A 26398-nucleotide genomic window follows, 5' to 3' on the forward strand; every position below is an offset into this window, starting at 1 on the left:
CAACCCGCTCTGGGCCTGTGTGGTTGACTATGGCCTAGTCACCCCTAATTTGGGGTAGGCTCCGAGCCCCTTAGTGGGGATGTATAGTGAGCTGATGATAATAATGATGATGATATATTACATGGTTATCACTTATTCAAAAGTACATTTAATAACTCGTAAGTATGAAATAGTCACATTTTGCCAGTTGTCAAATTTTATATGGACAACAACTAGACAGTTAACTCCAGCAAGAGAAACTGATTGTTTCAAACAGCAGCAGAAAATATTACGCGCTTAAATTCACAAAAAAAGTACGTGAACAAACAAATGCGACAAGTGCCGAAAGGCCGCACACGGACTGCGCGAATCGCGCCGCGCATTTGGATCTCTCAGCCGTCGTAAAGTTCCGTTTTATCTCCGTTATAAAAGTTGCGGAAACAGAAGCAGAAACGGATGTTGAAAAGCATGCGGAACTTCCGCACTTGCGGAAACGGAAACAGACATCCGTTGCATCACTACTAGGTACATCGTAATATTTTTATATATTTTTGCGTAAAATTGTTAATGCGCAGATAAAAATTTATCCAATAAACATTTGAATTTTTCCATTGTAATCAATTATTATCGAAATTTAATCCTAAACTGTTTTGATATGACGTAGCTTCGGGTTATCAGAGTTGCGATAATCACTACTAATAATTATAAAAAATGTAATTAAAAGGGTGTAACATATGGTGTATATTTCAACCGCTGGATATGTGAACAGTCACAGGTGAGCCCTGATCATCCTTCAAAACGATGCCAGAAATACTGCAGCTTGGCACTTAAAGACATTTAAATTTCCATAAAGTAGAAGCATCCTCATATCCAGAGTATTGTGAACTTAGAAGAAATTAATCCCACTTTAAGTAAACCATTTATTATTTACAACCCATTTATATTTTACACAGTTATTATTTGGACCCAAAACAAATTCAGTTTTGGGTCCAAATAATAAAAACTACTTAAGTAACAATCTCAGTATGAGCAAACAATTTAATGTATTGTGTACAAGTGTGTATCAATGGAAGTTCCTTAAATTTTAGTCTCTTACAAAGCGACTAAAACAATTGCTTAAAGTTTTTTTTTATATATTTATGTGGCAAACGAGCAAGCGGCCACCTGGATTCTCCGAAATGGTGAAGTGACCGCTGCCCATGGACATCTGCAATTGCAAATGTGTTGAAAAGTTGGGAAGGGAACGTGGACTAAAAATAGGTCTCTAGCACACACTCATCAGACTAAAGGCGTTAATGATTCCACTTCACGCCTGTCTTATGATCATGGTACTATTATGCCACCATTATAAGTATGCCACCTTATGATATAAAAAATCTGTTATTTATATTACAAAGGAAAATAACATTTAGTTCAGGTTATTTCTCACACGCTGTATACATTGGTGTCACTGGCAGGCTTTCGTTTGAATTATGTTCTCTTTTATTGCATTTCGTTTGTTTGCGTTTCTGCTTTTGGTTCAGTTGTTGTGTTGAATATTAAAATAGTTGAATAAAGGTATTTTACGAGAGATGTTGTTTATGTCATTTATTTTTATTTTAAAGTAACTTGTGTGATACTCAAGGAACTGTCAATGTTTACCGTACTTAATGTATTAATTAGAACGTAGTACATAATCACTATTACGTTATTATGGTTATGAAGTCGTTTTTTTATCAAGCGAATATTTAATGTGATAATGATTCGTGTTGGGTCGTGTTACACTATCGCGCTTATCGCTCACGTAGGACAACGGGTCATTATCACAGTACGCGGCATTTGTAAGAAGAAAACTCAAAAGCATATAATGTAAACATAATGCTTTGGTTAAGTATGCAATAAAGCTTCACAAAGCAGCTTTATACCAAAAATATAGTTTTGTTAGTACTCCCATTATATACAAATAAGTCTACTTAATTTCAGTGTAAAGCATAGACAATAGAATTGTTTATCTTACTTACCTCTTCTCACAACTCTTTAACTTTTCAACTTGTGTCGAGGTACTACAGTAACTTTAAATTAACTCCGTAAGTCAAGCACTAAAGTTATGTAGGTTTACAAAGTTCAAAACAAAAGAACTTTAAACTGTATACTTATAATAACTGTATTTCACAGACCTTCTGTATATTAAAGACTGAGAAGGGGGGAGGGGGGTTTCACGGGTATTTATGTAAGTTCATTTTATTATGATATCTTGTAGACTGAAGGGTTTTGGGATATGTGAATTGGTAGATTAATGTCGTGATCATGGCCGAAAATTCAATTTGTTTTTTTAGCTTACCTTAATTTGATCGTAAACGTGAGGTCAAACGGATGTACGAGACATTAAAATTGTACGCATTTTCTTATTGAAGTCAAGGATTTAGAAAACTCGAAGTATTTTCTACGTGACTTTAATATATTATTAAAATGAATGAAGATTTATTTGTCGACAGTCAGGTGACGTTGCTTATATTGATAAAATAAAAAAAATGTCTGAAAATCAGTATTTTATTTTTAAAAGTTGTATTTTTTACACAATGGATAGATTGAGAATTTTTAAAGGTTTTTTTTTCAGTAATATTTGTTTTAATGAATAACGGAAATATTGTCAATTTAAAATACATCTAAATTACTTATTTGAAATGAAAATTTACTGCAAAGGCAAAATTAGATAAGCAGATTATGTCGTAAAGTATAAAGTCTTAACGATTCTACCAAACCTACTAAGGATTTGCTTTTCAAAGTACTTTTCTTTTATTGCACATAAAAATTCATTTTAGGATTTGTATATTAAAATTTTCTTAGCCATTTTATGTTTTCAATTATATCAGGAGTAAGTTCTACAAAATCATAATTTTAGAATTTATTATACCCACATACACACATGTAGGAACTACGTTATGGTAAATAGACGCTTATTTGTAAATCTATATACATAAAAGAAAGTCGTGTTAGTTACACTATTTATAACTCAAGATCGGTCGAACTGATTTAGTTGAAAATTGATGGGGAGGTAGCTTAGAACTAGGAGACGGACATATGAACTTTTTTATCTTGTGTGCATTTTTTTTATTCCGCTAGGACGGAGTCGCGGGTAAAAGCTAGTTTTATAATAAAATGTTAAAGTAAAATTATTCATTATTCATAAACATTTTGTTATAATAATTGAAAATTATAACTTTGCTAAACTTAACTAATAGAGAATGAAATGTTTACATTGACAGCAAAAAGTTTCAATATAAACCAAACACAATTTATTATCTATTTTATATCTATATTGTTAGGACTGTTGAGGGTAGCCACACAAAAGGTTTTATAAGGACGCATGCGCTGCTGCTCAAGGCAGTCTCTTTCCATCCGTCATTGCGGAACGTCTGACATTTTTGTTTATTTACGTTCGGTTTGAGTTTATACTACAGCGAGGATTATTATGAAGTAGAGTTAAATTCATTATTTCGCTGTTAGTTTAATTCTTTTAAAATACTTTTGCATCAAATATCTTATAATATATTATACTTTCCTCTCATATACCGGATGACTGGTAGAGAATGCCTTTAGGCATTAAGTCCTCCTTGTACTTATAAAAGTGCTAAAGAATAAATAAATAAATAAATAAAAGAAAGTCGTGTTAGTTACACTATTTATAACTCAAGAACGGCTGAATCGATTTGACTGAAAATTGCTGGGCAGGTAGCTTAGAACCAGGAAACGGACATAGGATAATTTTTACCCCGTTTTCTATTTTTTATTCCGCGCGGACGGAGTCGCGGGTAAAAGGTAGTTTTATAATAGAATGTTAAAGTAAAATTATTCATTATTCAAAAACATTTTGTTATAATAATTGAAAATTATAACTTTGCTAAACTTAACTACTGGAGAATGAAATGTTTACATTGATAGCAAAAAGTTTCAATATAAACCAAACACAATTTATTATTTGTTATCTATTTTATTTAACTTATAAATCCTTATCCATAAATATAATGCTTCTAGAAGGTGTGTTTCATACAAGTTTGACATTTGATTGTAAGATTATTTTTGAAATGTCATAAGTGTGTGTGACACAAATATAGGTCACCAGTATCATTATACTCAGAACTTCCAGACTATGTTCTACGTCTGTGCCAAATCTTCAAGATCCGTTCCAGAGATATCTTAAAAAAAACATCATCCATCTAAATATTTGCATTTATAACATGAGTAAGAAGTAAGATTATTAACGGTATATTTAATTTTAATACATCTTATATCTTTTTTTTTACTATAAAGATATAAAAAGTTTAATTTGAAATTATTGTTATGTAAAAACTGAAAATAAATATTACTAAAGTAAAATTTACATTTGAAAGTTTTCACACACACATATGTTTCGCACAAGATTGTACCAGGTTGAATAATTCCCTCGATACAAGTTCCTTCGTAAATTCTGCTAAAGTTTAAAACATGCCTTGTGAATAACTTGAGAAATAATGTAAGGAATTCAAAACCTTACAATGGTTTGAAAAACCAAGATATATAATAATTTATTCAGTTAATAAAAGAAGTATTATAAAAAGCTACATATTTTAAATAAAAAAGCTATGAGCTTATTTTAAATGAAAAAAAAAATTAAGTGACTTTTTCTTAATATTATGTATAGATTTTGTCCTGACCTTTTGATTTATTTTGCTTAGTTTTTCCAATATAAATTTCGTATCTAGGTTTAATATACATAAAAAAAAAACTTGAGAGGTGTCAAGGGACACCCGGATGGAACGAAGTTCCTTTCGATTAATTAGTGAAGGAACCAATGTTTATTCTATGAATAAAAAACTTAAGTCTTCACAAGAAGTACATTTTATTTCTATGAATTTTCGTTATATATTGTCACGTCGTTGCCATGGTGAAGTAGCGCTCATTCGTCGTTAACATAATTACTATAGCAAAAAGTGTCGTGACAACTTTTCGTAAGAATTTTTTCCCTCTAGCCACCTTTCATAACGCTCGATAAGGGACTTCGTTCCAAAACCATAACTTTAGATAAATAGCAATAAAGAAAAGTGCGATGTTATTCGTTTGGCCGATTGGAGTCACAGAATCAATGGAAAACACCCGAAAAGTGCTAAATACTCGACACCTTGTAAGTACAATTTAAAATGCTAACGTCAGGTGTTTCCACACTCAAAGTACTTACTTATATTATAAACATATAGTCATCACTTTCATACCATATGAAAAAAAACAGAGACGACAATAAAAGTGATGTCGCAGTGAAATTTTACGATTAAATGCAATGTCATTGTAAATGATTGATTATTTTGTTTATTTCTTAGATTATTTTTCAATTATAATTTATCAACTGGTATTAAACACCCCACTCGGAATAAGTATGAATATATAATGTATAAAAATAATTTATTAATATGACATGTTTCACCATCATCATCATCACCTTCCTGACTTTCTCCCACTTATGTAGGGTCGGAACACCAAGTTTCCATCCTCCAAATCAATCTGTATGCCGTCATCTCCAATGTCACCCTCTTCTTGATCATGTCACCTTTCACGTAATTCATCCATCTCTTCCTAAGCCTACCTCTACCGGTGTACCCCTCATGGTCCACCATGCTAGGTGAAATGATAGATTCATTTAGACTTTGTGGGAGCTACCTGCTAACAAACAATAGTTCATGTCTTCGTCTAAGCTTTGGTGTTTATTGGAACGAAGTTCCTTATCGCGCGTTGTGAAAGGGGGCTAGACGGAAAAAATTCTTACGAAAAGTTGTCACGACACTTTTTGCTATAGACGAATGAGCGCTACTTCACCATGGCAACGACGTGACAATATATAACGAAAATTCATAGAAATAAAATGTACTTTTTGTGAAGACTTAAGTTTTTTATAGAACTTCGTTCCATCCGGGTGTCCCTTGACACCTCTCAAGTTTTTTATTTTTGTAAGATTGTCACACTCAAATAACCGAATTACCGAACCGGTGCGAGAGGCGCTGCTGTCGCGGTTAGTTCTGTAAAAGAACATGTAAAACCTTGAGGGTGAGAAAGTGGTGCAAAAGAAAAAAAAACTTGCCATGCAAGCTACAGTACGAAAATGATCTTGTGATACTTTTCTACGTTGACAGGGGGGGGGGCGCTGGTGTGCTGTATATTACATAATTTAGTTTGACTTATGACCGTTTCATCAATTTGACCGTAGGCGTTTCCCAAATTCCGTAACTCGTATAATGTTTAACAACTACTGAATTAGAAGTAATCAAATTAAATTAAAAAAAAAACATCGTAATTTAAGCAAGCCTTTCGTGTGCCAGGATTTTGTGAAATGGAAACCCCATACCTCTGTCTAATTCCCCGGATTATGTGTACATAAGTGTTCATGTACATTATATGGTAAGTGTTGGGTATATACATATACTCGTATAAGGAGATGGGTTACTCGTACAACACGATACTGAAAACTTATCTCGTCTACGTCTCCATTTTCCTCCATCCCGGATACGTCAAAGTGATCCCAATTTAAACTAACTAGTATAACTACAAATTCACAGCTCGAGGTGATTTTCAACAAACATTACGCCCAAGAGTCATACACTGAATTGGACCAACTTGAGCTATTAAATCCCACAAGCCTGTAATTATTTAGATTTGCTAGTACCCGTATAATTCCAATTCTATTGATCTTAGACATACTGATGAATTGGTTATTAAACTATGTGATTAGTATGAATACTTAGTGTCTTTAAACAAGTTTTTTTTGTAACATTATTAACACCAATCAGGAGTACAACAATACAACAAACAAACAACAAATACAACAACAATAATAAATGATTTAGAAAAAAACCGCACGAAACTGCGGTATTTAAAATTAGTAATTTAATAGGACTTCTGCAAAGCAATTTAGATAATTCCGACATGATAAAATCAGTATATGATTCTATAATTTTTTGTAATTAATTAATTCAAACAAGTTGTTATATTTGTTGTATATAATCATAAATGATTCCAGTAACATTAAGATCAGTGAATTTGTATTCTCGGAACGTTCACGAACGATATCTGAAAGGGTTTTCGGGATAATATATGCAGTCGTTTGCTCCACCCGCTAACCTTTCGGCACTTAGGTACAAGTCATATTTTATGGCTTTCCGAATTTCGACAGAATTATTAATCATAACTTTTGTTGCAAAAAAAATTTTAGCTATCTGAAAATTCAGAGATCATAGTTACGAATTTTAAATGTAGTTAACTAATAGTGTAATTGAAAATAAAAAAAAACTTGATAAAGTTTTTTTCTCCGAATACAAGTCAATCATATTGAATGTGAATATATAGGTACAACCTCAATTTAGCCATCTACAGAATTGAATCTATGTGTTTAAAAAATTAGATGATCATTTAAAAGAAAAGAAAAAGAGACGTCTATTTCTTCTTTATCCTTTGAGAGTTATTAATGACAAAGCTTTATAAAATTATGTGTAAAATTAATTAAAAGTATTTTTTTACCACCACATTTCTAATCGTTCTAAATAGAATTATTCGATTAAGATTAATATGAGCAATATTATATACTAAACAAAAAGGAAACTACATGTAATAAATAGTAGCCATCGAGCAAGTCACGTCAAACGTAGCCTACGTTTGCCTACGACTGCGTGTTTTGAGAACGGTCGAGTGGCCACATAAACGAAATTCCTTTGTAAGATTCATATATAAACTCATAATATAATGCTGCTGGTATTTTAATATCAAACTATGTAACATAAAGCTTTTAAAGCTCTGTATACATTAATCTACAGCTCATGTATACGTCTCCACCTAGAAGCTCGTAGCTTATCCATGTTAGGCCACCAAACCGGCCCAGTGCTGGTTGGTTGATTATGCTTTACCTATCACTTTACGATTATATACTTCTGTAATCAAGGCTTATTGCCTACTTTATATTATACCAGTACAGCGATCGAATCAAGCGCTGGATTATAACTGGAAATATAAAAACCCACATTGGAATAAACTGTGTTAGTTTATTTACACACACGATTGTGCTTAACACTGACGCAGAGGATTATATTCCATGCCAAATGTTTATATTATCACCGGTTTGCACAGACGCAACAAAAATATTGTTATCTCTGCCTTTTTGTAAGATATTGAGTGGGATGACAATATATTTATGCTTATGCTTCGATAGTGGATATGCAGTGTCGAGTTTCTTGATACGACTTACGACACACTCAAAATTACAAAAGTAATACATATATGAAATTGTCTTGCACATAAATATAATGTTTTTTATATTTATTACATGAATGTAGGGATAGTCTTAGCCATAACATCGTGTTTCAGTATTATATGAATCTTTTTTTATTTCAACATTGGAAATCCAGTGAAAAGGGACACGTGAAAGTGTATTTATTTATTTACAAAGAACGCTCCGCTTCTGGTCGACAGAATTTCGTCCGAAGTTCGTGATCGAAATGTAAAATGTTGAAAAATTTACATATCGGCTTGAAAGTTGTACTTTGTCACGTTTTCCATCACACTGGGGCTGAGGTGAAATGAGAGAACTTTACTTCTCTGTGGTTCGATTTTAAGTAAAGATTACACGCAGCATTCAATAGTCATGGAGTACTTCTTGTAAAAAGAATGATTTTGTATTCTTAAAGTTTTAACGAAAAGAAGAAAAAAAATGTGTATTTTTATACGTAACATGTCTACTGTGTAAACAAAGTTTGTAAATGATTAATTATTTAACTTCAGTAACAGCCTTAGACACTTCGCATGATAGTGTTGCTCTTGACATCTCAAATTAATTAATCACTTGGAGGGTTAGAAGAGTTTCAAATAAAGGAACAAATGGCGTCAACGGAGGGCCGCGATTCTAAAAAATATTCTTTTTTTAATTGTTCAATTAACTGTGAGCTTCTACTGTAGAATTCTTCTATTATATTCTATCTTCTATTAAAACATACTGTTGTTTCTGCCATCATTTTTGAAAAAACAGAGAAAAATATATTTGAATAATAGTGTTGCGGTTGCATCAATGTTGATGGGACTACGACGGCTATTGAGCGAGACATTCATTAGGTTTCAAATTACAAAAAAAAAAATATTACAGCTTATTCATGATCATCATCATCATCATCATCATCAGCTCACTATACGACCCCACCGCGGGGCACAGAGTCTACCCTAAGTTAGGGGTGACTAAACCATAGATAAATTTACACATAATATGTAAATCGAAACTCGAAAAACACATTGGGACATAGCGGGATTCGAACCCAGGACTTGCAGATTGTAAGTCAAGTGCTTAACCCCTGAGCCACCGACGCTCTATTGTTAATAAATATTTCATGAAGAAATAAAGTAATCAATTTATGTTTTCAGTTAAAAATATTTTAAAGTTTAAACGCCGACAACGTTTGGATATTAAACAAAAATTTTACTGGCACTATCTCATCTTTAAAATTGAAGCATTGAATCATAATACATGACCGGTCGTAAAATAAAATTGCTGTAATAAAAATTGTAGAAGAACTATGTTGGAGCTATTTCGTTGAACAAAAGGCCACTTTGTAGACTGTATGGAAGCTATCACTGCACTTTCATACATGCATCATACATTACATACAACCAAATTACATTTGTTAAGCTAATCCGCTCAGACAACTCATCGTAAAGTCTCATGTTTGCATTTATACAATGAAAGAACTGATTAATTCGTACAACTTGATTGAATGTACCCATTTATGGGACAAATGGGTGTTTTCCGTTGGGCCGACCGTTCAACCAAACACAGTATTACCTTTAGATTATTAATATTATTGTTTAAGCAGTTGTACAGGTAAAACACACAATTCCTCAATTTCTTTTTATTTATAAATTAAACCTGTATGCATGTAATAAGGAGCCTGTCTTTTGGTAGTATACATTTTTTTGCGAAAATAATGTTAATCTTGGATTTTCATTTAATGAAGATGTGATAAAAATATGTGTTCGTGGAGCTGTTGTGGCGGTTGAAACTCTTTAATTATTTTAAACTAGTTAATTTAAAGTTAATATCAAATGTTTTTTTTTAATAGATCGAATAATAACAGTACAATTACATAACGAACGCTAAAATTATATGGCGATTAATCATCTTGATTCAGATTGATGATTGATTGAAATAATTTATGGAACGATACGACCATTACCGTAATTTAGGTTCCAACATTCTAAAATTACAAAACAAGGTACGTTTCATACAAATTACTAAAACAAGAAACAAATGAGATTAAATCTTGATGGTAAAGGTAGAGGGGGACTGTAAAAAGTATGGATAGATTGCGTGAAGGATTTGCGTAAGAAAAGAGTGAATTCAGATTATTTATTTATTTATTTATAATACAATGATAACCTAAAATAGAACTATGTCCTACAAAATTATATAAAATAATTTGACTGTGGGATCAAAAATTTTAATTTAAATTAAAATTTAAATTAAAATTAATGTAAAATAAAAGTAAATAATTTATGATAATTAAAATTAAAATAAAGTTAAAGAAAGTATAATTAAATCAGTAATGAGTAAAGAAGATATTACGGCAGATAGAGATATATGTTAGAATGCTACATACTGTGTCTATCTTCTGCAGGAAATAGTAGACGATGCTTTTTATCTAATTGCCGTCAAAGAAGTTTCATTTTCATAAACTTCCTGAAGTATATTAAACATTAATGCTAGAGAAAGTTGTGAATATTAAAATCACAAACTTTGATATTAATTCTAATTGATGTAAGCACAAATTATCACAAAAGCAGATTAATAATGCCATTATCAATGTAGCAAAGTCCGACCAAGTTTGCGAGAAACTTAGGCGGTGGTTACTCATAATTGAATAACTTTATAAGATAGTATTGAACAAGCTTAAACGTCTTATCCAAACTCGATTCGTGATATTTATAAATCTATATTTACTTCGGTCTACATAAAAATAAACTGGCAGTGTATGTACGAGACCTTAATCAGATCATCTATAGTTAAATGAAATTAAGAATTTAACGTGGTAAATAAAGTCTAGAACCATCTTAGTCTAGTAAGACATAACCAAAACAAACAAATAATAAGTATATGTTTTTGAGACTATAAAATATTGTTTTCAAAAGTGATCTTAAAATGTGCGATGATTTTAATAATGAAATTTGGCATAAATGTTACTAATATAATAAATGCGAATGTTTGAATGGATGGATGGATGTTTGTTTGAAGGTATCTCCGGAACGGCTTAACGGATCTTGTTGAAATTTGGCACATATGTAGAACATACTTTGGAAGAACATATAGGCTACTATAAAGATCTATTTTTAATTCCGCGCGAGCGGAGTCGCGGGCAACAACTAGTATATTATAAATTCAAAATAAGAATTACTATATTGACAATGTAGATAAAAAAATACATTTCTCTTTTATAAATGGACAAGGTATTTAACAGCGGAGACGGCATGCAAAATGTCTTTGAAGATTTTGCTTTCTACCCAGAGAAGTTTAACAAAAGAGACATTAAGAAATTGCAATGCCTTATGTACTGTCTGGTTTGGACGATATTTAATTGGAACGAAAGTAATATGTGTTAACGTGCCTTGACTGGTTTGGGATGACCTTAAAAAACTTTTAAGGTTAGACATGCTACAAATTAAAAAATCTCGAATGTGACAAAAAGTTAGAAAATTGTAAATACGTTGCCAACCTTTTAATGGATACAGATGTACAGAAATAAGACAGTTCCCGTTCCTCTACTTGCTTATTAGAATAGGAAGGGCAAGACTAGAATTTCGTTGAGAAAAAAAGGTTAATGTTACAGATTTAATGTTGATATGTATTTACGACCCTTTCTTTAGGTTGTTTCCATTTATTCGACGTATAATACTATTTCTCTAAATTTTCTTCCAGCCGATGATACCAAAACACGCGAACTTTCAGAGTATAAATCTCGCAAACTTGTTCGAAAGTACATTATCGTTGGTCGTGTCGAGTGAACGTAGTGTGTGCTTTATTTTGTAACAAAAGATTTATCGGTAGACAGAAAAAAATGTTGGAAGATGAAAAGTCTTTTGTTATCCGATACAGGAGGTAGGATTTAACTTAAATGATATATATATATTTAGTTTCAATACAAACATATAAATGGATATGAGGAAAACCATTTTCCGGAAATAGCTAGTAGCGTAAAATGTGCAGTTTTCCTATGATGAAAATATTTCATGTTCAGATCGGAATTAAATAAAGTTGTATGTTACAGATTACAAACAATTATATAGACTTTTATTAAATTAAATTATTTTGATTAGAATTTCGCTGTTATAAATGTTTTCAGAAATACGATGATAATTTCCGGTTGGAAATTTGCCCAAGCTTCACAAGACATTGTTCAGAATTCATAAATTGAAATCAAGAATTTTCAAACTGAGCCACGAGAGCATCATTTAACAAATAATTGAAGAAAAGGCAATTTTTTAATTGACCTGAAACAGGATGTATAAAATTTGTTTAACAACAAAATGTATGTGAGCATAATATAATATCTAAGGATTGTAGCGGTTGGTTCTATGGATAGAATATTGAAGATTAGGTTTTATTAAAATGTTCGCCCAACGACGTCCATATCAATTTTATGCATGATATATAAATCTGCTTTTAGCATGTGATTTTAACAGCGCAGAAAATTTTGCTCACATTTATATTTCATGCACGTTCACAATCTCAGTGTTACTTTAGTTTGAGATATCTATTAGAATATTTTCACTTTAGTAAACTTAAATAAAACATATAAAAAGTGATACTAGAATTACTTCAAAGCAAAGTTTGTGTTAAGTATTTTTAAACCTTTGATTAAAATAGGTGTCAGGTCCAAAAAGTTATATTAACAAACTATATTGACTATATACTTTGAATTAGGAATGTTTAAGTACGTTTCTATATCTAATCCTCGTATATAAAATTCTCGTGTCACAGTTTTCGTTCCCGTACTCCTCCGAAGCGGCTTGACCGATTCTCATGAAATTTTGTGAGCATATTCAGTAGGTCTGAGAATCGGCCAAAATCTATTTTTCATTTTTTTTTAACTGCGCGCGAACGGAGTCGCGGGCGACAGCTAGTATACATATATATTGCTACTGACCCAACAGCGATAGCAGCGCCTCTTTCACTTGTTCAGACATCCTTGTTTAACTAAAGTTGCCATACGACAACGTATTAGCGTGTCCTTATTGTTCATTGAAATAAAGTTATCTTATGACATTAAATTTTACTGTTGTGAAATGAAATGTCGTAAGAGACTCTAATAATAATAATATATCAAAGTTAAAGACGCTCCAAGTAATAAAAGCGTAATAAAGTTATTTATCTATGGGAAAGTTACTTAGAAACTTACACGAAGTAGTTATTATTGTGTTACCAAAAGCTTATCGTGTGTATTCTTTGTTATCATTATAGTAGACATTAAAAATCTATACTTTTGTATTAATATTACTGGCAGTAGCCCGCGTGGAATTAAAAAATATCTACTTATAAATACAGCCTATGTTACCCGTGGATAGCTTCCCTACACTGAAAGGTTTTCTCAAATCGGTTCATCAGTTTCAAAAAGAAAAATCAAATATTGTCTCTTCTAATACTGTAAATGCAAATGTTTAGATGGATGGATGGATGGATATTTGTTCAAAGGTATCTCCAGAACGGCTCAACGGATCTTGATGAAATTTGGCAAAGATGTAGAATATATGAAAGAACACATAGGGTACTTATAAAGTTTTTTTTAATGCCGCGCCGACAGAGCCGCGGGTGACAGCTATATTAGTATAGATTATAACTGTATAACAATCTATGGAATTAATATAAAATATAAAACAAAACTATTTCTATCTTTCACAACATTTTCACAACTTTATTCTCAACTGTTTTATTTCTACTTCTATTATGCACGGCTTCACTTTACCGGCCAGTACGACCTCCTAGGCAGCTTACATCCTCTGCCGTACTACCAAGGAGGTTCTATGAGCATCAATACGCGTTATACATAAACTATGTAAATTTTATTGACATTGTTACACGTGTTAATTATATGGATTAATCCTAGCAATTAGAATATCAAATATCTAGACCACATATTATTTGGTTCAACAAATATAAATTGATTAGTTTGTTTTACTAACAGAACTGGATACATGTTAGTCGCCTATAGTTGCTGCGATAGCAAAGTATTAGGTAGTTTCAACAGTGGTAGATCCCGTAACAACAATATTTGTTGGGTGCACGAATTGGCCGGGTTGACCGGTGTAATACCACGACCACACAGAAGACAGGCGTGAAGTGGAAGCAATTCCGCGTTACATCTGATGAGTGTGGTACAGGAGGCCTAATTTTAGTCCTCTTTCCCTTTCCACCCTTTTCTTATTAGGAAAGGATGGGAAACAAGTATTGTCATTGTTCAGAATAAAGGGAACGGGGGCAAACCGATTACGTAAGGAAATACATGACAATAGAAATACAATCTTTGCCCGTCAGAAGTTGCTTCAAATCTGACGTGAAGATAGACCACATTTTCTTTCTCGTTTATCTCGCTCACCCACATTGAAATGGGTAGATTCGAAATTTAAATTATACAGATCAAAATTAGTTGCCGGGATTAAATAATTTATTAAAACTCATATGAACATTAAATTTTGTTTATTAAGAATCATCGAAATCACATACGCTCGGTACTGCAGTGATTGTTCCGTGGCCAAATTTAATTACTCTCCTGTTATTAATTTGAATGCTTTCATTAAATAAATAATTAAAATTGCATATGTTATGAATATAACAGCATAGAATAGGATAAACAAAAATTATCCCAAGTAGGGTTGGCGATAAGCAGACGGCCGGTCGTAAAAACTTAAGCCAAAACTTTAAAGTTTATGAAACTACGAGTATTTGTGCCGACCCCACGTGAGTGGGAAACGGCTACGGAGATACTGAGCCTACTATTAGCTTTCAAATGCAAATATCAGAACAATTTAAGGATAGCCATTTATTTCAAGTTAAAGATAAACTAAAGAAGAGTTTATAATCCGTCTTTTTATGTATAGAATATTTTAGTGAGATAACTTTCTAAAGTGACGGTGATCGATGTTGATGTATGGCGGGGCATTCTCGGCTTCGGCGTCGTCAAATCTTCGTGCATAGTCTGAGTCTCATTTCACTGGAGCGCATATTTACTTCTGTTACACATAGGGTTGCATGCTCTTCGAATTAGAACCAAATTTGAATTTGAATGGTTCATATTCGAGCTACAGGTTTGATATTTATTACGTTAGCTGTGTTATATAAGTAACTGGATTTAATCATGGAAGTCGTTTCTTTTTCTTTACTACCAGCTTTCGAATTTACAATTATAGAAAGTTAGAAGCTATGTCAAAAAATAGTTTAGGGCCTTCAACCGTCTTATCTCATCAAACGCTACAACGGTATTGTCATTTTGACAACATAAAAAACATCCTTGGATTTAAAGTGTGTAAGTGTGCAATTACACTGTCGGAAAACTTGTGTCAATCATGTTATCATTTTATACGTTATTTTCGACAGTGGAAACCCACGTTAATATAATTTTCGGTATCTCCATTATTGCAATGATATAACGAGGTAATGACAGATAGTTAATTATAGACATCGCAGATGATGGCTTCCGTTCTTTGATAAGTGCCGCAGCTAATTGACTGAAATGAATGGCTTTCACTTGAACATTATTTCAGTGTAACATGATCGATTAAATTTTATTAACCTAATTAACTGGTGTATGGGAAAGCCACATAAAGTATGAGAATGTTAAAGTCAAAATAATTTAACAACTACGTAGTTTAAAAAGGTTTTTTTTTAGTAGTAATATTTCTTTTTAATTAATAAAATAATCAACGTTTAAACATAATTTAAAATGTAAATAAAATTACTTAGATTGATTAAAAAGTTGGAATTTTCATTTTTAATTCTTCTTTTCTGATAACAAGATTAAAAATAAAGTTTAATTTTCCGTTTTAAAGCTATAAATAACATCGCAAAATTATTTTTCTTCGAGCAAACGTCTCAAGAAAGATTTCTAATTTCGACCTTAAACTAGATCTTGCGTAATAAAATATATCTTCTCATTTCGAATTCGTTTCATCGTGATCGAAAACGTGACCATGGAACGATTCAGAGACGACATGTAAATTGATGAATTTTATTATACTTGTCACGTTTACTCGCAGGAAATTCAGACGAAGTCCTTTGATATATTAATTGATAGCTTGTTATAGAGATACTGATATATTGTTACTTAATTAATTTTTTATTCATTTTTAACATGTCATGTAACTGAGAGCATCGGTGGCTCAGTTACTTGACTTGTAATCTGTAGGTCTTGTGTTCGAATCCCTTTATGTTTCAATGTATTTTTTGCAACCATATGTCTGCGAAAAAATTCATAGATATGTGTGAAGTCAACCAACTCGCACTGGGCTAATGTGGTTAACTATGGCCTAGTCACCCCTAATATAGAGTAGGCTTCGAGCCCCTCAGTATACTGAGTTGATATTGATGAAACGGAGCTTTAAGCTCGCTACACACCTTCGGTTTTAACTACAGCAACATTAACTTTAAATTATACAGTTAAAACTGAAAGGCAAAACTAAGAATTGTACAGTTTAACTGGCAGTTCAAATTTTGTTTGCACACGTACAATTTAACTGTACAATTATTCTTCACTCAACTTTAACTGCACTTTTTTAACTGCGTATTTAATGAGAAGCTGGGCAGTTGTGTAGCGGGTTTAACAGACATAGCTTCACTGATCGTTCAAATAGGTACTGACGGCGATTAGTTAATAAAAAACAATATATAAATATTGATCTACAATTCTCTATGTTTGCATGAATATTTTTTTTTACTCTTGTCTACTTCATTTTGGCTAACAATAAAAGAACAGGCCTCGTTTTTACGGTAAAATGAACAAAGTTCAAATGAATATTTGATGTGCTCGCTTTTTAGGCTACTACTAAATTTGCGATTCGAATATATCTGGATGTCAGAAGTCGACGGAGCATACTAAAGAAATCTGAATATACGATATAATGAAACAGAGCTATCCTAAGAAAAAAATGTTAAGGAGGTTAAAATGTTAATGGTTTATAATATTATTTTTGTTATATAACGATAATAATTGACCTTGAAGTACCCTTTAAGGTCATTTTTCGAAGATTAAAAAAAAATAGTTTATTTTGCACTTCAAATTCGTTCTTTTTCGATAATTGTTTTTATTTTTAATTGAAGAAAACAAATTAAACAAAGGTCAAGATAGAAAATATATTTCTGGAAAAGTCTAGCCTCTAAGTTAAACTTCTCGCTAAAAATAACTCTAAAATAATTTTCATATTCTAATGAATTCGTCTTCTCAAACATTTGTCTTTATATTGAAAAAAAAAGAACATTAAGGCTTTCCATTTCTTAAACAAAACTTCTCATTAAATACGAAATTGTTTATTTTCTCTAGAGACCCAACGAGTTTACCTTTCATTTTGACGGAATTCTAAGGCCCATAGTGTTTGTTTAGCACCTAAGAGAACATTCACAATTTACATTGGCAGGTGAAGTGTTGAACAACCTTATGTACCATGCCCTATGTAATCTAACACGGGGAAGGAAAGGATTTAGTAATTTTGTTTTAAATTCCAAGATCATTTGATTGCATTTTATTAAAAAAGGCCTACAAAATTTTGCATGTATGGATAGTAAGTTTTCTTTTTTTATATTCATGTACCTTGATCTTAATTACAACTACTTATCAATCAAGTATCTGTATATATTAGTAAAAATTGAGTTTTTGTATGTAATGTCGAGAAAAAAATATATTCCGTACACGAGTTGTATTTGGGATGTTTTGTAGGGGAGTTTGCAAATGTACCCGGGAATATAGTATATAGCTAGCTATTTTTTTATATAATATTATTCCGCGCTGACGATTCGCAGGCGTCAGCTAGTGATATATATTTTTATAATGTCAAAAATGTATTCAAATAAATCTTTATCTTTTATTCGCAGAACCATGAAAACAAAATAAATGTTACATAGAAAAATAGAAACTGAAGACGTATGACGTCATAGCGGTGTGTTTGTACATACGTGCGAAAACATCCATCAGTCATTCTGGTAAAAAAGGAGATACTTAACAAGTAATGTACATTTATATTAACTAATTAGTCCGAGCTATTTCCTGAGCAGGCATTAGAAATTCCAAGCGACCGCAAGCTTGCCGCATAATTTAATTAAGCCCGACCTTGTATTATTAATTATCGTATATCCATGTACACTATTGCATTCTTATAACAACCACACGAATTCATTTTTTTTATAATTTAAAGATGGAAGCTAATCTCTTATGAGTTGTCTGTTATTTTTTTTTAATTTGATAATAATCACATGTTTTATTAGAGATACTAGTTGGTGTCCAAAACGTCGTCCTTGCAAATATTAAATGCAATAAAAAACAAGTTACGGCTTTATTTTTACTTTTCTTTTTTCTTTAAAAGCCTCCCTTTCTTTACGCATTTAGAGGAAGATGTCTCAAATGACGATAGTTTAGAGGACGAAATATGTGTATAATAAAAAAAATCGTTGGAGATGTAACAAATAGTACGAACCGCTGGTTGATTTATTTTCTTCAGGGAAATAACTTTTTTTACCGGTCTAAATTGTTGGCGTGTAATTTTATATGTTTTAAGTACCATTGTGATTGTCTGGAGTGAGGTGTTCACATTCATCTATTGATTGTTATGGGATATATTTAGATTTTTTAACAAAAAAATCTTATTATTAATAAAAAAATCTATATTCAGTATTAATTAAATAGCTCATATATGATAGATACTACAGTAAAAATAATTTACATAAATTTGTATTTGCGCTTATCTATTTATCAGGGTTGTACTCGGCGATTTATCTTATCAGCTTGTAATCGCCAAATGTTTGCCAATATCGTGTTTAGTTAACTACTGTCACATCGAAAGTTGCACAAAATTAATTAATATAATTTGATTCAAATCGTTTTAATTTATCTATAAAGATAAAAAGGTAAAAATAACCTTCTTAAAGAAGAAGGTTAAGGATCCAGTAAAAAATAATAATATTTGATACGATAATACTCGTAGATATTGAACATGAAGTTATTAACATAATTTTATTTTTAATGTTTAAAAAAAATAGATAATATAGAAAAAGCAGGGGTAGAATTGGATACAAATGGGATATATTATAACCGAGACGTAGTAAAAATCATTAAACGTAGACTTAATGATTAATAACAAAGTAATTTGCAGAGTTAGAGTCTGCACAGCATTAGCTGATGCACAAAAGGCCTGCTTGACCGATGCAAAAACTACGACCACACAGAAGACACGAATTTAATGTACTCGTATTTCCACATTTCGTTCGATGACTTTTTGCGGTGGGCAATTTCAATCCTTCTTCCCCTTTCCACGTTCTTTTAAGATAAGAATTGAAAGGGAAGTAGATTTAGCAGAGAAGGGGACGCAAAGGTAAGGGAAATATGCTCTTTCTGTGCAACCTGTCCTTTATGACTTTTAGGTATTAAATCTGAATTGAAGTCTATGAGAATTTATATTTTTTTAATTAATTCAAAGATAAAACAGCCGCTACAACTTCAAAATTCCAACTGCATTGGTTTACCAATGCTACATTTAAATTCTTGACTGCATTGGTTTTGGATTTCTAAACCAATTCGGTGTAATTAAAATCTTGCTAATATTTTAAAAAGACATTACTCGTAGAATAAATTTTCAGTACCAAAAATTCGTAAAAATATGTATCTCTCACAATTTCATCGTTTTCTTTTGTCCAAATATTTCACCTGAAAAAAAAAAAAACTGTCATTGATTAATGACAGTTTTTTTTAATATTTAGAAACTTAAAAACGCCTGACATATTGCAACAAACCAAATAGCTCTTAACATTTTGTAGGCGTGTGATTTGATTCTTCATTTAAGCGCCAAAACTAATTACAGGCTTTATGTTAGGGCTGGCTCGAGGGAAATTATGATATACTCCGAAGCGGCTACGATCTCGTTCACATGAAACGTTACATTTAAATATATTTAATTTAAAGTTTTAATTTATACAGTTCCAAATTTATTTACATATAAATTGTTATGAAGCTATTTTGGTATTACAAATTTATTCGCCGCACAAGATTAATTCAACTTCATTTTTATATTAAGGGTCCGCGTCGACTAAATCAAGAGCAATCTCCTAGAATGATTAGAAATGGAAATCTTGATAGACTTCATTCGGAGTTTTTTTTTTTTATATTAGCTATATACCTATCGCCCAATGCTGGGCGTGGGCGTCCCTAAATTAGTTTAGGATTAGTTAAGTTACGTACATTCGTCCTCTAAAATGAACATCACACATGTACATATAGTATTAGTATTATTTATTTCTTACTTTTTATTATAGAATACTTAGAACGGTTGCGAGCGCGCTTTAGTTAATGCAGCATATATTTCACTTACAGAGAGCTCGCTTTAAAAACGTTCGCTTTTACGTGAAAATATCGGTGTTTGTTAAAATACCACATTACACTCTTATACTTTTAATGCTGGATTTAATAATACTGTGACGTTCCACTACTGAAAGTACATACAAAAACGTGAGTAATCTGTGTCTTTTAACTAATATGAGAGAAATAAGATCTTTTTTTTTATTACCCTAATGACAAGAGAGGAATGTATTTTTCCGCGCATGTAAGTTTATTTCTATGTGTGTGGGTTATGTTTGTATGAATGTAAATTACATTGTGACGCCCTTTTTTATCGAGGGGGAAATCTTCTTAAATATACTCTGCCTTTTCGGGGCAAAGACAGGGTTTTATGTGAGATTTCAACTCACTAAAACCCCCTCGGTTGTCATCCTCATGTGCGATTGCGAAGGACCCGGGATCTCGAATGAAACGCACCGGGACCCTCCATATGTAGCTTCTGCACTACCCCAGGATATACTTCGTCGCGCCTTCAAACAATTGGTGACACGGACATTGTGACTACTATTCTACTTAATTTTTTTTTTGTAAAGGTAACCAGCGCAGGGGCAGTTTAGTCTTTCCCTGCTTCGCTGAGCTGGCTCTCTTTTGCCATATTGTACCAAGTTTGTGCTTTGTATGTGTGTTAGTGTTTTTTTTTTGGTTTTTTATTCCTTGTAGGGCAATAAATGTTTATTTCTTTCCTTCTAATATACAATTAAATTTATGGTCTGTTAAAATATAATTTGGTAACCTTTTTCCCTTAGTTATTCGCGAAAGATATTTACGAGTTAATAAACAATTTATCATTTTTATCACCTTACAAACATTTCAAAAGCCATTAAATCCCATGAAAGAATTTAAACAATGTGTGGATGTTTACCTACAGTAATTGTATTGCGAAGTTTAGCCATTACTTTGTTATAATTGGAAATTTAAAATTCTTTAATCGGAATTCTGTTAATCGATTTTAAAATTATTTATTCGAAATTCTGTCAATCGATTTTTAAATGAGAGAATGATTGGAAAATTATTCATGGATTCAACAGTTCATTTCGACAGCAGTGGTTTTTGGTGCTGAAATGACATTTTTGCAATGCCATGCGTGATTTTTGCAATTGTAAGTAATTCGTGTGTAGTCTACCTTAAGTGATTGATCGATCAATTGGACAATGACAGAAGTATTACAGATATGAAGGTCTGAAGTCTAGATTTATTTTAAAAAGAGAAAAAATCGTTGACTCTTCACTTTGTCATCGCGTTATTTTCGGAATCCGATGTTACATTTGGAGTTGTATTTTTTTTATTACAGTTTTAAGTTTTACTTTTATGTTGTGATTTTAATTAGACTTTTCACGTTAAAAACGTATTACGAATATTAGCCATTTGTAAACTCACGTTTAGTTTTTTTATAAGAGACGGGGCGCAAACGAGTGACGGTAACACTAAGGTGACACTGAGGATATCCGCAACACCAGAAGAACTGCGGAGCGTTGCCGGCCTTTAAGGAAATGGTTTGGTGTCTCGGTGGTTGCAGATCAATTTCAGACCCGTCTTTTTAGAATGAGTTATAATTATTCTGGATTCGTACTTGTATTACAAATTGCACTAGTCAGTGCTGTCACGGGACTTAAGTCGGTTTGAGTTGTTTTAATTATTTTATAATAATATTTCGCAAAAGTTAAAATATAATTTTTCACTTTTTTTCATCTTATGATGTAATTAGTTATTAAGTTGGATAATAATTTTATTAGAAATTTCACCCTTCAAATGTCACATCTAAATGAACGCTATTCGCAATTTCGATGAATTTCGCTTCGACAGATTCGTCTTGAAACGTCCTCGATTTAAAAATTGTGGTTTCTGCGAAATTTCATCCCCCCCCTCCCCTCTCAGCCCCCCCCCCCCTCTACTCCGATAACTGAATTTAAAACAGGATTCGTTACATAAAATATTCATTTATGTGCGATCATTTCAACGAAATATGTTTTATTTATATTCTTATCTTGTCTGGCCATTTTTGATTCGTTGGAATTTACGTAACAAGAAAGAAGAAAAAAAAATAAAGTCACACAAAATGACCTATCTGATCTCAAAGATCTATCTGTAACATCGCAGTTTTCCTTTTCATAATTACTAACTGTAAACGCGGTAATGCAAGGGTTCTTATAGTTGGTCGTTGCACGGTGGGACGAGTACAAAACTGCGGGAATACGATAATTGAGGCAGTTCTGCTAGAGGAAGGAAGCACAGTACCTTGTCTCTTTTCACCGGTCTTCTCCTGCTTCTGGACACCTCCAGCACGAACCCGCACTCACTTTAAAGACTTTTTCGAATAAAAAGTTGCGGAGCGGCACACGCACAACGACGACGATTTCAGCCATTATAACTTTCAAAAACGCGCGATTGCGGGGCGCGTCCTTCTCGCTCACCTGTACTGTGCGGGAAAAGGACGGGAAAGGATGCAACGACCAAACGTAAAAACGGCGTAACCACTAACCATAATCTTACTAATATTATAAATGTTTAGATGGATGGATGTTTGTTTGAAGGTATCTCAGGAAGGCTCAACGAATCTTGATGAAATTTGTCACAGATGTAGAACATAGTCTGGAAGAACACATAGGCTACTTATTATTTTTAATTCCACGTAAATTGAGTCGCGAGCATCTAGTATTTCATAAATAACATAAAATTATAGTTTTATAAAACAGAACTAAGAACCTAAAAATAATAGTATGGTAGTAGACCTTGATGGAAAAAGAGATGAAAATGATAAGAAAATAAAACAACTTTCATATTAATCTTAATGTGCCCCTATAAAGTTAAGACTCGTTTAACGTAAATCCGATTGAGTGAAATTTAATTTTATTAAATCCCCGTTTTCATTGAAAAAAGCTATGCGAGCAAAAACTTAATGAACGAATTCTTTTTAAACGTTTAGCAAGATTGTGAAAGTATATAGAAATGGTAGGCTTCTGTAATATAATTCTAACAAATATATTTATAATCTATTCCGTACTTTAAAAATAACATTAAAAAAAACAAATGATTGAGTCTCTGCACTGCACAGTAACACTTGAAAGTTCCTGATGAAATATTTTTTATGACAGACAAAATAATGATGATGATGATGATGATGATGACCACAAATACAACAACTGTATTGCAAAAAGCAAAATTATAAACACGTACGACAGGTATAAATTGTTCTACTCCAAAAAATACAGTTCAGACCAAGACTTTTTGTTAAACAGGTGTTTTAACCCTTTGACCGCCAATAGTAAATTATATATTCATACTAGCTGTCGCCCGCGAACGAGATGTTCGCCGATTCTCATAGATACCGGATAAGCACAAAAAATTTCATCAAAATCTTTCGTTCGTTTCGGAGGAGTACGGTGACGAAAACAGTGACACGAGAATTTTATATATTAGATTTAATTTTTATCATTTTTTCTAGTAATGGCTAATATCAGCATGCGATAAATTTAAAAACTGTCTAAGAATTTATTGTCCCATGAAGCAATACTATAGAAATGATCCTATGAAGTTACTATAGAAATGATCTTAAGTATTTATGCTCCGGCTCATAATGCCTGCAATGACAGACAATACATTTTTTAATAGACACGTTAATAACATATAACTTACACATACTTAATCCAATTTCTACTTTAAAGCCCGCTCGTGGGCCCTTACTTAAAGTGAGTGGGATAGAGATTATGGTATCTGAGGCCTAATTTAACTGGTACCGGAGGCCTAATTTTAGTCCTCTTTCCCTTCCCACCCTTTTGGATTTGGCGGAAGAGGGGACGCACAGGAAGGAGAAATATCCTCTTTCTGTGCGTCCCCTTCTCCGTTATGATATGAAAAAAAATATTTTGTGGTCGCGGCCCCCGTCAAGTAGGGCATGAAACTAGTCGGTGCCGACACCGGATCGGAGTTTACGTGAGTGTAGCGGTTTTTATTAAGCTCACGAAAGTTTAAACAATTTAAGATGTAACTTAATTAAAATTCTTCTTACTCTCATTAAAGTTTTTAATTCAAGTAAGTATTCGACAACTACTTAGACAATGGTTTATTATCAGAGGCATTAAAACTTCGCTTTTCCATGACGACCTAACTTCAGGTACTTATTTGTTCACTAAGCTGTTCAAGTAATTCTACTTTGCACTTGATATTTTACATAAACCGATTAATCGTGAGTTTTTAAGACCAAAATCTTTGTATAAAACGTATCGTCATCTCGTACATTATCTTTTGAAAAAAAAAAGAGATAACAACATGTTTTAAGCTGTTAAAACCACGCATGTCGAACCGAGGTACACAATTAATCTTCTGAATTTTGTAGAACAAACATAGTTTTAAGGAATAAAAAGTATTTATGAATTAATAACTGTCGCCGGCGACTCTATCATCTAACCTATTTAAATAAAAAAACAGTTAATAAGTAGCCCATGTGTTCTTCCAGACTATGCCAAATTCGGCCTCTATGCCAAATTTCATCGATATCCATGCAGACGTTCTGGAGTTACCTTGAAACAAACACAGTATTACAGTGGTAGATTACGCAACAGCAATATTTGTTGGGTGCCGGATAGACCGGTGCAATACCACGACCACACAGAAGACAGGCGTGAAGTGGAAGCAATTCCATGTTTCGTCTGATGAGTGTGGTGCCGGAGGTCTCATCCACGTTACCCTCCCACCCTTTTCTTATAAGGAAAGTATGGAAAGGAGAAGTGGCTTTGATGGAGGAGGGGACGCACAGGAAGAGGATATATCATCGATTAAAGGTAGACAACGCGTCTTAAATTGCGGATGTCTATGGGCAGCGGTCGGTTCGCTGATTAGGCGGACTCAGGTGACCGCTTGTTCGTTTGACACCTTATGATTTACAAAAAACATCCATTCATCCATCCATCTATCCATCTACCTATATACATCTAAACATTCGCATCTATCATATTAGTAAGATTAGAAAATTAATTAAAATTTCTTATTTAGAGTTAAAGAAAAATTATTGAGGTCTTGGATTTATATTTTATATTTTCGGTGTCTTGATTACTTTCGTAATAACAAACCAGATAAGGATAAATTGCGGCTTTGATCCCGTGTTTGTGGTTTGCCGCTTGAATTTCTAATAAAGCGTGGATCACACTGACGCCAGGTTGCTACTTATTTTTACTGATTACAGGGTTTTTATTAATATAACCCCACGCTTTAAGTGTTGGTTGAATTTTTATATTTTCTAGCTTTAGCCCATGATTTCGTCCGTGCGGTTTAAAAACAAAACTGAGTATATACACGTGTTAGATACACACTTTAGCATTTATAATATAATGAAGCGTAGTAAGATTAGTTTTTATGCCATAACAGATAATAAAAGTAGAGGAAGAAAATTAGTTTTAGTTGGAAATATATCAATAGGCGACTTAATACATTTTCATCATCATAATGTAGTAATAAATTGATAAAAACGTAGGCGAGTAGAAGAGTTAGTGTCCGCCTACGCATACGCATACTGCCTACGCATACTCCCCGCAATATGCGTAGGCATTCACTCGGATTATAAAAGGCAGCGATTATAAATTTTACCACCAAAACAATTATGACAAGTATAAACACGTTTTATTTTTACAAAATCTGTTGTTATTTTAATAAGATAGTTTTTAATAAATAAAATCGAAATGTAATGAACGGGACGGGGCAGCACAGGCGACTTTTGCGATCTCTTGTGTCGAAGGTCAAGACCCACTTTGGGTCGCTGAGCTAGCGGACAAAGTGTTGAACGTTTTGCAACATATTAATATTAA

Source organism: Papilio machaon, chromosome 3, assembly GCF_912999745.1.
Source record: "Papilio machaon chromosome 3, ilPapMach1.1, whole genome shotgun sequence".
NCBI lineage: Eukaryota > Metazoa > Arthropoda > Insecta > Lepidoptera > Papilionidae > Papilio > Papilio machaon.